The following is a 12,918-nucleotide window of genomic DNA, read 5'->3' as shown; positions in this document are numbered from 1 at the left end:
ATACCATGGCTTTTGATCGTACACGTCTTCAGTAGTGAGACAGTGGGCAGGGAATGCATGTGCAGGTTCTTTGTAACGGAGGATCGTTATGTCCGGCATTTCTTTAGGGGAGCTAACTCTGAACATAGCCGCCAAAGTAGCCAAAGCATCTGCCAATTGATTTTCCTCTCGGGGGATGTGATTGAAAGTGATTTCCTCGAAATCGGGCAACAACTCCAAGATATAGTCCCTATAAGGAACTAAATTGGGGTGTCGTGTTTCCCAATCGCCTCTTACTTGATGTATGACCAAGGCAGAATCCCCATAAACCTCAAGGATCTTGATCCTCATATCAATGGCTGCTTCGATGCCCATTATGCAAGCTTCGTACTCTGTGACATTGTTTGTGCAATCAAAGCATATTCTAGCTGTGAAGGGGATATGAGTTTGACGAGGAGAAGTCAAAACTGCCCCAATACCATGGCCCATAGCATTTGATGCACCGTCGAACGTGAGAGTCCATCGCTCTCCTGGTTCGGGTCCTTCATTATCATCCAGTTTCATGATATCTTCATCAGGAAAGTCAAACTTCATTGACTGATACTCTTCTAATGGCTGATGAGCAAGATGATCTACAAGGACACTTCCTTTGATGGCCTTCTGTGTGACATACTGGATATCATACTCTGATAAAAGCATTTGCCACCGGGCTAGTCTTCCTGTGAGAGCCGGTTTTTCAAAGATGTACTTTATCGGGTCCATTTTGGAGATCAATAGAGTGGTGTGAGTCAACATGTACTGCCTCAGTCGGCGAGCAGCCCATACCAAAGCACAGCAAGTTTTCTCGAGTAGTGAGTAACGGGATTCACAATCGGTAAACTTTTTGCTCAGGTAATAAATGGCGCACTCTTTTCGACCAGACTCGTCATGCTGGCCCAGCACACACCCCATAGATCCTTCAAGCACAGTTAAGTACATAAGAAGCGGCCTCCCAGGAACCGGAGGCATGAGAATTGGCGGCTCTTGGAGATACTGTTTAATCTTCTCAAAAGCCTCTTGACAATGATCATCCCAACGGATATCTTGATTCTTGCGCAGCAACTTAAAGATGGGTTCACAGGTGTCAGTGAGATGAGAAATGAACCTGGCTATGTAATTCAACCTCCCAAGGAACCCTCGAACTTCTTTTTCATTCTTCGGTGCTGGCATGTTCTGTATTGCTCTTACTTTATCAGGGTCGACCTCAATCCCTCGTTGGCTCACAACGAATCCAAGTAATTTTCCAGATCGCACTCCAAAAGTGCACTTGTTTGGATTAAGCCTCAACTTGAATTTACGCAAACGGGCAAACAGTTTCTCAAGATATACCAAGTGTTCCTCCTCAGTTTGGGATTTTGCAATCATATCATCGATGTACACCTCAATCTCCTTATGGATCATGTCGTGGAATAGAGTCACCATTGCTCGTTGATATGTTGCACCAGCATTCTTAAGACCAAAAGGCATCACCTTATAACAATACGTACCCCACGGAGTCGTAAAAGTGGTCTTGGTCATGTCTTCATGAGCCATCTTTATTTGATTATAGCCAGAAAAACCATCCATGAAGGAGAACACCGAATACTGAGCAGTGTTGTCGACTAGCACATCAATATAAGGCAGAGGGAAATCATCCTTCGGACTTGCCCTATTCAAATCTCGGTAGTCAACACACATGCGTACCTTTCCGTCCTTCTTAGGAACAGGGACGATGTTTGCAATCCAAGGAGGATATTCACACACAGATAAGAAGCCAGCCTTCAACTGTTTTTCAACTTCTTCCTTGATTTTCAAAGCCATATCAGGTCGAGTTCTTCGCGGTTTTTGCTTTACAGGCGGACATTCTGGTTTGAGCGGTAACCTGTGCATAACTATATCCGTGTCTAAACCAGGCATGTCTTCGTATGACCAGGCGAAGATGTCAACATACTCTCGAAGCAGCTCAATCAACCTTCTCTTTACATCACTTTGCAAAGCAGCCCCTATCTTGACTTCTCTCTTTGCTTCTTCTGTACCGAGGTTGATGATTTCTATGGCTTCCTGATGCGGCTGAATAGATTTCTCCTCTTGTCTCAAAAGTCTTGCCAATTCCTCAGGGACTTCACAATCTTCCCCACTATCCTCATCAGCTTGGTCAATTGGATTCTCAAGGATATTAAGACGTGGAACTGTAACATTATCATTTTTGATGGAATTCGAGCCGGATCTGCACGATGGATGATTTATGCCTTAGAATGCAACACATAAAGAAAAAGAAAAGGAAAAGTTTTGCCATTTTTGAAAAAGTTTTAAAGTAAAAATGAAAGAAATGGAACAGTAATTGCATGCGAAAATATGATTTTCATTCAATATTAAACAAATTGAAACACATGGGGGGCCCTCCTTTATACAAGTGATCAAAATGCTTGGGGCGAAGCACATGATTCATCGAAACGAGAAAATTACATCTTCATAAAAGTGACTCTAGGGATGTCCAATATGGTCCAATTGTTGAGTTCTTGTCCAGGCGCAGCATGGCAAATGAATCTGGAGAGATCTTCTTCATCATCATCATCCACGGCGAGAACCTGACTTCCAGAACTAGTACTGGCACTGACGAACACTTGAGAAATGGGGGGAATCACCTTCTTTCCAGGAATTATGCTGAGCTGAGTAGAAGAAGATGGTTGATACCCAAGGCCATACTTGTCTCGCTTCTCTTGAACGTCAATCAGCTTGCCCCAGGCACCATGGGGAGTACCAGCTTCTAAGAAAGCCTTAGCATCATTTAAAGACGAGAGGGGAGCTCCGAGTTCCTTCTTATTCTCGACCACAGGGAGTTTGTCAACTGACACAATCTCTAAGGCTTGAAAAGGTGTCTCTTGTATCTCTCCCTCCACTTCAACATAACGGTATGATGCCAGATTATTGACTATCAAATCCTCTTCACCAGTGATCACAACAATCTTGTCATTCACAACAAATTTCAAACACTGGTGGAGAGTAGATGTCACAGCTCCAGCAGCATGAATCCAAGGACGACCCAAGAGGCACGTGTATGAAGGGTTTATATCCATAACGTAGAAGGCAATGTAGAACATGTGAGGACCAATCAAGACAGGCAGATCAATTTCTCCTTCTACGGACCTTCTAGAACCATCAAATGCTCTAACACACATAGTGCATGGTCTCATCATAATCCCATCCATACTCAGCTTAAACAAAGTGGCCTTGGGCATCACATTAAGAGAAGAACCTGTATCAATCAGAACTCGAGACAACACAGCATCCAGACACTTGACGGAGATATGCAATGCTTTGTTGTGTGCTCTACCCTCAGGTGGGAGTTCATCATCAGAAAAACCCAAACAATTACCAGCAGCAATATTGGTCACAACCCCTTCAAACTGAGGCACGGTAATGTCTTGAGTCACGTGAGCGGAAGCCAGAACTTTCATCAGAGCATCACGATGAGCTTCCGAGTGCACCAAAAGGGACAAGATAGAAATCTTAGCTTGAGTTTGGTCAAGTTGATCAATCACCTTGTAGTCACTTTTCTTAATGATTCTCAGAAGTTGCTCAGCATCTTGTGCATTACGTGTTACAGGAGGGTCGACAACAACTTGCTTTCCCTTTGCTTGTGCATTAGCGTCCTTATTGGTCTCTTTAGGAAGCGGAGGAGGGGCAGCAAAGATCCGACCACTACGGGTAATGCCACCAGTGCCAGCAATATTTGTGATGCTCGAATTACCCACTGGAGGACAGTCATACTTCTTCCCTCGAATATACACAGCATTATAACTCCAAGGAACAGCCTTAGAATCATTCACATGAGAGGGAGCGAGAGATGAGGTCGAAGGAGTTGAAGGAGCATTTGGAACCTGAATAACCATCGGAGTTCTCGGAGCTTGAATGGTCAATGGAGCACTCGGTGCATGAATAACCAGCGGGGTTTTTGGTGCTTGAATGGCCAAAGGCGTGCTCTGAGTCTTTGACGCCTCAGCAGGATGGTAAGGGATTTCTAGGATGGCCACATCTTCAATAGGAACGCCCCTTTCCACTCTAAGAACACCTTCGTCCATTAGTTTCTGAATTTCTTCTTTCAACCTAACGCACTCTTGAGGATTAAAAGAACATTGCAAACAGTAGTCATGTAGCTCACACAAAACCTTTTGTTGCAAAAGATGTTCTCTGATAGTTGCTAGCGGCATCTTAACCTTACTAACATCATTCACCAGGGTCTGATCATCACATAACTCAATAGCATTGGTCGCACCAGCATGAGGAGGCATAGGATTATTCTGCACATTAGGACCAGTAGGAGCGAACGAGATAAGCTTGTCATCAAGGAGATCCTGAACTTTGTACTTCAATGCTCTACACCTTTCGATCGTATGGCCTGGAGCACCTGAATGAAATTCACACCGAGCATTAGCATCATATCCGGGAGGAAGAGGGCTAGGTGGAGGACCCATTTTGCGGAGTTGCACTAATTGACCAGCAAGCAATTGGGGAAGAAGTTGAGCATACGACATTGGAATCGGATCTATACGCCTGTCAGGGTATCTTTGCCTTTGCGGACCTCTCTGACCTTGAGGCCTAGGATTCTGTTGGCGATTCTGAGGAGCAGCAGCTTGTTGTTGTGGTACGAAAGGCTGTTGGGGTGCCATCCATGGTTGTGGAAGAGCAGCAGCATATGCTTGAGGGACATACGGACCAGGAACAGCATAAGGCATCAGATAATAAGGAGGTGGAACAGCAGAATATGCAGGAGCTCGACCTTGGTCAACAGAAGCGGTGCTAGTCTCACCTTCCTTCTTCTTCACAAACCCAGAATACGGCTTCTTACCATTACCACTTGAGTTGCTAGGATTAGTAACTCCTTGAATGGTACCAGCTTTGACACAGTTCTCAACCCTCTCACCAATGATGACCACATCCGAAAAGGAAGGAGAAGTATTACTAACCATGTGCTGAAGATACGGCCCTTTCAGAGTTCCCATAAACAGATCAATCAATTCTCGGTCCAATAAGGGAGGTTGAACTCGAGCAGCAAGTTCACGCCATCTCTGGGCGTATTCCTTAAAGGACTCTTCAGATTTCTGTGACATATTCTGCAGCTGGGCACGGCTAGGAGCCATAGCAGTATTGTAGTGGTATTGTTTCAAGAAGGCATCAACAAGTTCTCCCCAAGTACTGACATTAGACCTCTCGAGTTTCATATACCACTCCAACGGGGCTCCAGTGAGACTATCCTGGAAGAAATGCATAAGCAGAGGTTCGTTCTCAGCGTGAGCGGCCATCTTACGGCAGTAGGAACGAATGTGAGTCTCTGGGCAGGTAACTCCCTTGTACTTATCAAAATCTGGCACCTTGAACTTCGGGGGAATAACAATCCCAGGTACCAAGCACATAGCGGCGGTGTCGAAACTTGAAGTTTTAGCAACCTCAACAGCCTTAAGGCGTTCTTCAAGAGCTTGGTACATCTTAGCAGTCTCGGTCAACTCAGCAGTGAGATCATGTTCAAGATCAATAACCTCATGGTGGTCGTCCACTACTTTAAGTGTCTCATTAATAGGAGTCTCTTTAGTTTTCGTCCCTCCGTCGACAGAAGTGGTAGGAACATCCTTGACCAAACTAGCGACGCTCTTTCTGAGTTCATCCTGTCCTTGAACAACGGCATGGAGAGTCTCCATAAGTTGGGCCATTCTTTCCCCCATAACATCCATATCCCTACGGAGGGCAGCTTGATTTTGTTCAAATTGTTCCATGATTCTCTTCTCGTTGTTTCTGGTGCGGTAAGGATGTAAGGAAGTCAGCTTTGTTGTTGAAGCAGAAATCTGTTGCTGAAAAGGACCCCAATTAGTTTCTTGTACAATAACCTGAAAAATGCAATGTGATAATGTGAATGTATGAGTGCATGTGTGCGTATGACGTGATGTGCCATTTTCGGAGTATCCAAGGTTTAATATTGATCCAGAATAGCTAACAATGTGGCAAAAGATAAGTATCAAGAGAAACTAGTTCTTTTTATTCATAACAGAAATTTAAACTTGGGCAAGCCATACATCAACAAGATAGTTCAACAAGGGAAATAAAAGACCCCATCCAACAAGTCTGGTGGTGGTCGAGACATACAGACTCAAACATCAATCCATCTGAATATAAAACAGAGGTCCTCCTTGTCTGAAGTGCTCATCGCTCCACTTCTTAGTTTCATCAAACAGTTTCTTGGTTGCTTCTCGATCTCTTCCTTTAAGAAGGCTTTGGATCACCTCATCTTTGCGAAACAAATGCCCATCCAGCTTCTTGCAGCACTCCCTGAGTTCGTCACATCCTTTGCATTCTGGGAGATAATCTTTCTCAGATATGTCCTCCATCATTCGATCTCTGAGCTTGGCATTTTCTTCTGTTAGTCGAGTATTACGGAGGTGACTTCCTTTCAGTTGAGTCTCAACTGCCATTCTTCGAGTGGTCTCTTCTTCCAGTTTCTTTTTCAGATTCTTTACTTCAACTCTAGCATCCCTTTCTATCTTGAGCTTATAAGCTTTCAAGTCTTCTCGGTACTCTCGCTTGAGTTTCTCTTCTGCTTCTTTCATGGCCCTTTTTAGGATCTTTTGGTGATCCTCGACAGTAACAGTAGTATCTCTTTCACCCTTTTCGGTTCTAGCCCTCTTTTGAACTCTGGAAGATCCTCCCTTTAGCATTTTGGCTTCGTGCGTCAACTCAACTCTTTTCTGGTCCACAAGACAATGTTTTGGTTGCGCATCCGACTTCTTTTCGTGCAATTGGGTGCATTCCATATCTACCTGGATACGATTCTCATCAGGCACAGTGGCAATTGGAATCTTAGGCGGCAGCTCGTACAATGGGTTAACCTTCGGGAAAGGCAACAGGCGATCTTTAACTCTATTTTCAACCCAATCTGTGTAGGCTTGTTTGGCAACGGCATTCTTTTCACCTAGAGAAATCTGATCATCTGTATGGATGCTATTCCAGGCACTCTTCACTTTTTCTAGACCCTTTGGATTGGTTCCCTTTTCAAAGCAAACGGATTCGAATATCTCTTTGTCCAAAGGCTTGTCTTCAAGTGCAAAACCCAACTGACGCAACGCTAGCTTAGGATTATAATTGATAACACCTTTTGTTCCTATGAGAGGAACGTTGTCAAAAGTACCACAGCTAGTTATAACTTTCTCCACGTCCATTCCAGTGGGACACCATGCAATGTCATTTCCAGTAAGCCCCATGATCCTTTGAGGCCATTTCTGAGTAGAAGTAATGAAAGGACCACTTGTAGGTAGGTGGGACTTAAACCAGGTGTATAACAACGGCAGACAATTTCTTATGGCTCCTCCTTTCCCATATCGAGAGTGAATGGAATAGTACGTATCGGCTAGCAAAGTAGGGATCGGATTCTTATCCACGAAAAGACATATAACAGCCAGATCAACGAACTTGTGAATGTTAGGGAACATCACGATCCCATAAATCAAAACGGCCAGAAGGGCGTTGAAAGCTTCCCACAACTTTTTGTTAGCCAATTCTTGAGCCTTTTCAATCAAGAAACTCATGTAGAAACCATGTGTGTTGTGAATACAAGATTACACTCAAAGATGTTTTTGATTTATGGCAAACTCAAATGAGCATTCAAACAACAAGGAGGAATCAGAAAAGCAAAGCAATTGATCACTCATGAAAGCACAAGGTGATCCACTATGCATATAAGTCAACCCAACACAAGCTGGACATGAAAAATGCAGAAAATCAGCAGTTAGGTCGACCTACTGTCAACCTAGGTCGACCTAAAATGAAGGAAAATCCATATACCTCTGCTAGGTCGACTCACAGACCATTTAGGTCGACTCAAAATGAAGAAATCTTCATATCAGTCTGCTAGGTCGACCTACATGGCAACTAGGTCGACCTAATCTGTGAAAATGTCCCCAGAATGCATCAGAAGAGGATTCTGGTCGACCTACTCCTTCAACAGGTCGACCTAACTGGGAGCAAAATTCTGCAAGCTCTGTTAGGTCGACCTAAGCACTACAAGTGGTCGACCTAACTGACCAAGAAAGTTCAAAAATCAGTTTTTCTTGGTTCTAACTGTTATGCAATCATATATGTTGTGCAAGGGTAATTATTCAAGCAACACCAACGACTGAAAGATACATAAACGCTTCTCATCTTCGTTCTTCATCATCTCCAACACAATTACACATAATCATTCTTGCGTTGCGGGTTAGTGATGAGTTCGATAACGTCCATGGAACGGAATTGAAGATTCCTAGTGGGTGAAGGTTTGTGGGGTTTGTTGGTGAATAAAATCTGCGGGTTTTGTCCTCCACGACGGGTGGTTCTTGGGGGTTTTTATCAAGAGGCGTTCATTGAGGATTCGGCTGAGTGTAACGATTGAGGAACGGGGAGTTCAAGGAATCAAGACACTGCAGAAGGGAATCAAAGTGAAGCTCTTGGATAACCTTGATCTTGTTCAAGATTAAGGGGGAAGAAGATTCAAAGGATCGACATAATTGGTTTATCGTTTATCGCTTTGTTATCTTCTTTGTATATACTCTTTCAACATTAATGAAAGATTACCCAATTTCAATTTGGAATTGGGGGCAGACGTAGTCGTAGCGAGGACGATCGACGAACTGCCTAAACAAATATCGTGTTCTTGTCGCTTTTACTTTCTCTTTTACTTTCTGTTCATAATTGGTTATAAGTGCAAAATTGATCAACGATTCGAGTGTTAAAATTGTGAATTAAAGTTCTGCACAAACATCACAATTCACCACAACTTGAATCACTATCAATTTGAACGTATCACCAAGTGTTTGTGTTTTTGCTTAATCCAATCTTACTGCATTGAAAATCAAAATTGTCAATCTAGAAGTTAATTGGTTTTCAGTTGTAAAACGTACTGTTTAGCTATCATATTACTTCACCATCAATTCCACTTACTCTTTGGTTTTGAAACACATACGACCTTTGCAATAGCGGTCCAGAATAGACGCAAGTCGATTCAGAACCGCTTTCGCTCGAGTCAGTAGAAAAATCCTTAAAAACTTAGTGAGATCTATTCACCCCCCCCTCTAGATCTTTAGGCCAACGTCTAACAAGTGGCATCAAGAGCTCTGGTTTATTCCGTGCTTCGTGAAACACTTATTGGAAAGATGGCCTCTGGACCTAAAGGGGCTCATAATAGAGCTCCAGTTTTCAACGGAGAAAACTACGGCTATTGGAAGGATTGTATGTGTGTCCATATCAATGCAATTGATAGGAACATCTGGACAGCTATTGTCAATGGTCCATTTCAGATCACTATGACAAATGCAGCTGGTGCAGTTGTTCCAAAACCAGAAGATACTTGGAATGCTGAAGATGAAAAGAAATATGCATACGATTGGAAAGCGAGAAACATTCTAATCTCAGCTCTAGGAGTTGATGAATACTATCGCGTTTCCCATTGTAGATCAGCTAAAGCTATGTGGGACACATTGCAAGTTGCCCACGAGGGAACGGATGATGTCAAACTAGCTAGGATCAATACGTTAACTCAAGAGTTCGAACTTTTCCACATGGAAGATGGTGAAACCATCGAAAGCATGCAGAAAAGATTCGTTCACCTGAAAAATCGATTAAATTCTCTTGATAGACCTGTTTCCAATGCAGTTGCTACTAACAAAATCTTAAGGTGTTTGAACAGGGAATGGCAGCCCAAAGTTACAGCAATTAAGGAAGCAAATGATCTCAACACTTTAGACATTACCACTCTCTTTGGTAAACTAGAGGAACATGAACAGCATCTTAAATGCCTTGACATGCATGAGAAGAGGACAAAGAAAGAAAAGAACATGGAGAAAGAGGTAGAGAAGAAGTCAATAGCTCTAAAAGCTTCGAGCTCCAAGACCTCAAAACGAGAGCCAAAGGATAGTGACACAAGTGATGACGAAGACTCCGATGATGAGGAAATGGGACTGTTTGTGCGAAGATACAACAAATATCTAAAGAAAAATGGAGCAAAACATTCCGACAAAGGATTGATCAACTATAGAAAGCAATCAAACATGTTCAAACAAGATGACGACAACAAAGGAAAGATCAAAGGTCTTTGCTTCAATTGTGGGAAAGCCGGTCACTACAAACCGGATTGTCCATACCTTAAGAAAGAAAAGGAGAAGAACCAAAGCAAAGGTCATAACAAATCTAAAAGAGCTTACATAGCATGGGAAAGTGATTCATCTAGTGAAAGCTCGTCAAGCGATGAAGAAGAATCAGCAAACCTATGTTTCATGGCTCATCAAAACAAGAAAAAGAAGGCTGAAAAGTGTCTTGACATTGCCGAAAGGTTGTGGTTCCTTGATAGCGGATGTTCAAGACACATGACTGGAGACCTATCTCTTTTCGTTGAGTTTCAAGCAAAGAAAAAGGGGTATGTCACCTATGGAGATAACAATCGGGGAGCCATACTTGGTAAAGGAAGTGTAGGTAACCCTTCTACCACTACTATAACTGATGTGCTGCTAGTAGAAGGTCTTAAACATAATCTTTTAAGTATAAGTCAATTGTGCGACAAAGATTTTAAAGTAATGTTTACAAATTCTGGATGCACAATAGAACATACTAAGAAAAGAGACATTATGTTTAAGGGTAGAAAACCAAATGTATCTCATCTCCATGTATTCGGTTGCAAGTGTTTTGTTTTGAACAATGGTAAGGATAATCTTGGCAAATTCGATGCTAAAGCTGATGAGGGCATATTCCTTGGTTACTCACAATCTAGCAAAGCATATCGAATATATAATAAGAGATTACTTATAGTAGAAGAGTCAGTACACGTTTCTTTTGATGAATCTTATGCAAAATATGTCGAGAAAGGTCTTTCATTTAATGGTGCAGGCCCATCCACTGAAGACATTGTCAAGGATAAGGAAGATGAGGATGAGAGTATTGTAAAGAAAGATGCTGAGAGAGAGAAAGATGAGTCTCACAATGAAAATGAAAAAGAAAGCATCTCAAACAATGAAGAACTTCCCAAGGCCTGGACAAACGTGAAAGACCATCCAATTGACAATATAATAGGAGACATCTCAAGGGGCGTTACAACACGCTCAAAGATAAGTAACTTCTGCCATCATTTTGCTTTTGTTTCACAAGTTGAGCCGAAAAACGCTAAGGACGCATTACTTGATGAGCATTGGCTAATGGCCATGCAAGAAGAATTAAACCAATTTAAACGGAATGATGTTTGGGACTTAGTCCCTCATCCGGGAGATCATCAAGTAATAGGCACTAGATGGGTTTTTCGTAACAAACTTGATGAAAACGGTGTTATTACTAGAAACAAAGCTAGATTAGTTGCTCAAGGTTACAATCAAGAGGAAGGTATTGATTATGAAGAGACATACGCTCCTGTAGCACGTCTCGAAGCTATTCGCCTCTTACTTGCTTATGCTTGTTCTAAAGACTTCAAACTATTCCAAATGGATGTTAAGAGTGCCTTTCTAAATGGCTATATAAATGAAGAAGTCTATGTTGCTCAGCCACCCGGCTTTGAGAATTACATGTATCCAACTCATGTTTATAAGCTGAAACGTGCTCTATACGGCCTTAAACAAGCCCCTCGGGCTTGGTACGAACGTTTGAGCAAATTTCTCCTTAGTCAAGGGTACTCTAGAGGTAAAGTTGATACTACTCTCTTTATTAAAAGAAAAGATAAGGATATTCTCTTAGTCCAAATTTATGTAGATGATATTATATTTGGGTCCACTAATGCAAAACTTGTCAAAGACTTTTCTAAGCTTATGCAGAGTGAATTTGAGATGAGTCTCATGGGTGAGCTAAATTTCTTCCTTGGCCTACAAATCAAGCAACTCAGTCATGGAACGTTTGTGAATCAAACTAAATATTGTACGGAGCTGCTCAAAAGATTTGGAATGAGTGAAGCAAAGGAAATTGACACACCTATGGCAACAAATACAAATCTAGACAAAGATGAGAAAGGTAAAGAGGTTGACGTGAAATTATACCGAGGTATGATGGGCTCACTATTGTATCTTACTGCCTCAAGACCAGACATTATGTTTAGTGTGTGTATGTGTGCAAGATATCAATCTTGTCCAAAAGAATCTCACTTGAAAGCTGTCAAAAGAATTCTGCGATATTTACGTGGAACTACTACATATGGTCTATGGTATCCAAAAGGAAATGAGTGTCATTTGGTAGGATTCTCCGATTCAGATTTTGCTGGCTGCAAATCCGATAGAAAAAGCACCAGTGGAACGTGTCATCTATTCTCAAACTCATTAATAAGTTGGCATAGTAAGAAACAAGTATCGGTTGCATTATCCACTGCTGAGGCAGAATATGTAGCTGCTGGAAGCTGCTGTGCACAAATATTATGGCTCAAGCAACAACTTCTTGACTTTGGCATTAAGCTTGATCACATACCTATCATGTGCGACAACACAAGCGCCATAAACCTGAGTAAAAATCCTGTCTTACACTCACGTACCAAACATATTGAAATAAGGCATCACTTTCTACGAGATCATGTAGAGAAAGGAGACGTTACTTTTGAACATGTAGAAAGCAAGAAGCAACTAGCTGACATCTTCACCAAACCACTAGCAATGGAGCAATATTTCAACATTCGTAGGGAATTAGGGATACTCGATATCTCTAATTTGGGCTAATTACGTTTGTTTTCTCTTAATATTATTTCTTTACTTTATGCATATATCTATTTGTCTTGCTAACAATTTTTTAGCATAAAGGTAGCTCATCATCAAGCCAGGCGTCATATTGAAAAAGCGGTAACGCAATTAGTGTTCACTTCCAAAAATATTATTGATACTATAATATGCTATCAATTAACATGCTTATAGTGACCTCATGCATAAAAACTGCTCCTGCTCA

The sequence above is a fragment of the Vicia villosa genome, unplaced genomic scaffold (genome assembly GCF_029867415.1).
Source record: "Vicia villosa cultivar HV-30 ecotype Madison, WI unplaced genomic scaffold, Vvil1.0 ctg.001083F_1_1, whole genome shotgun sequence".
In the NCBI taxonomy this organism is placed as follows: Eukaryota; Viridiplantae; Streptophyta; class Magnoliopsida; order Fabales; family Fabaceae; genus Vicia; species Vicia villosa.
This window is presented reverse-complemented; position numbering follows the sequence as displayed.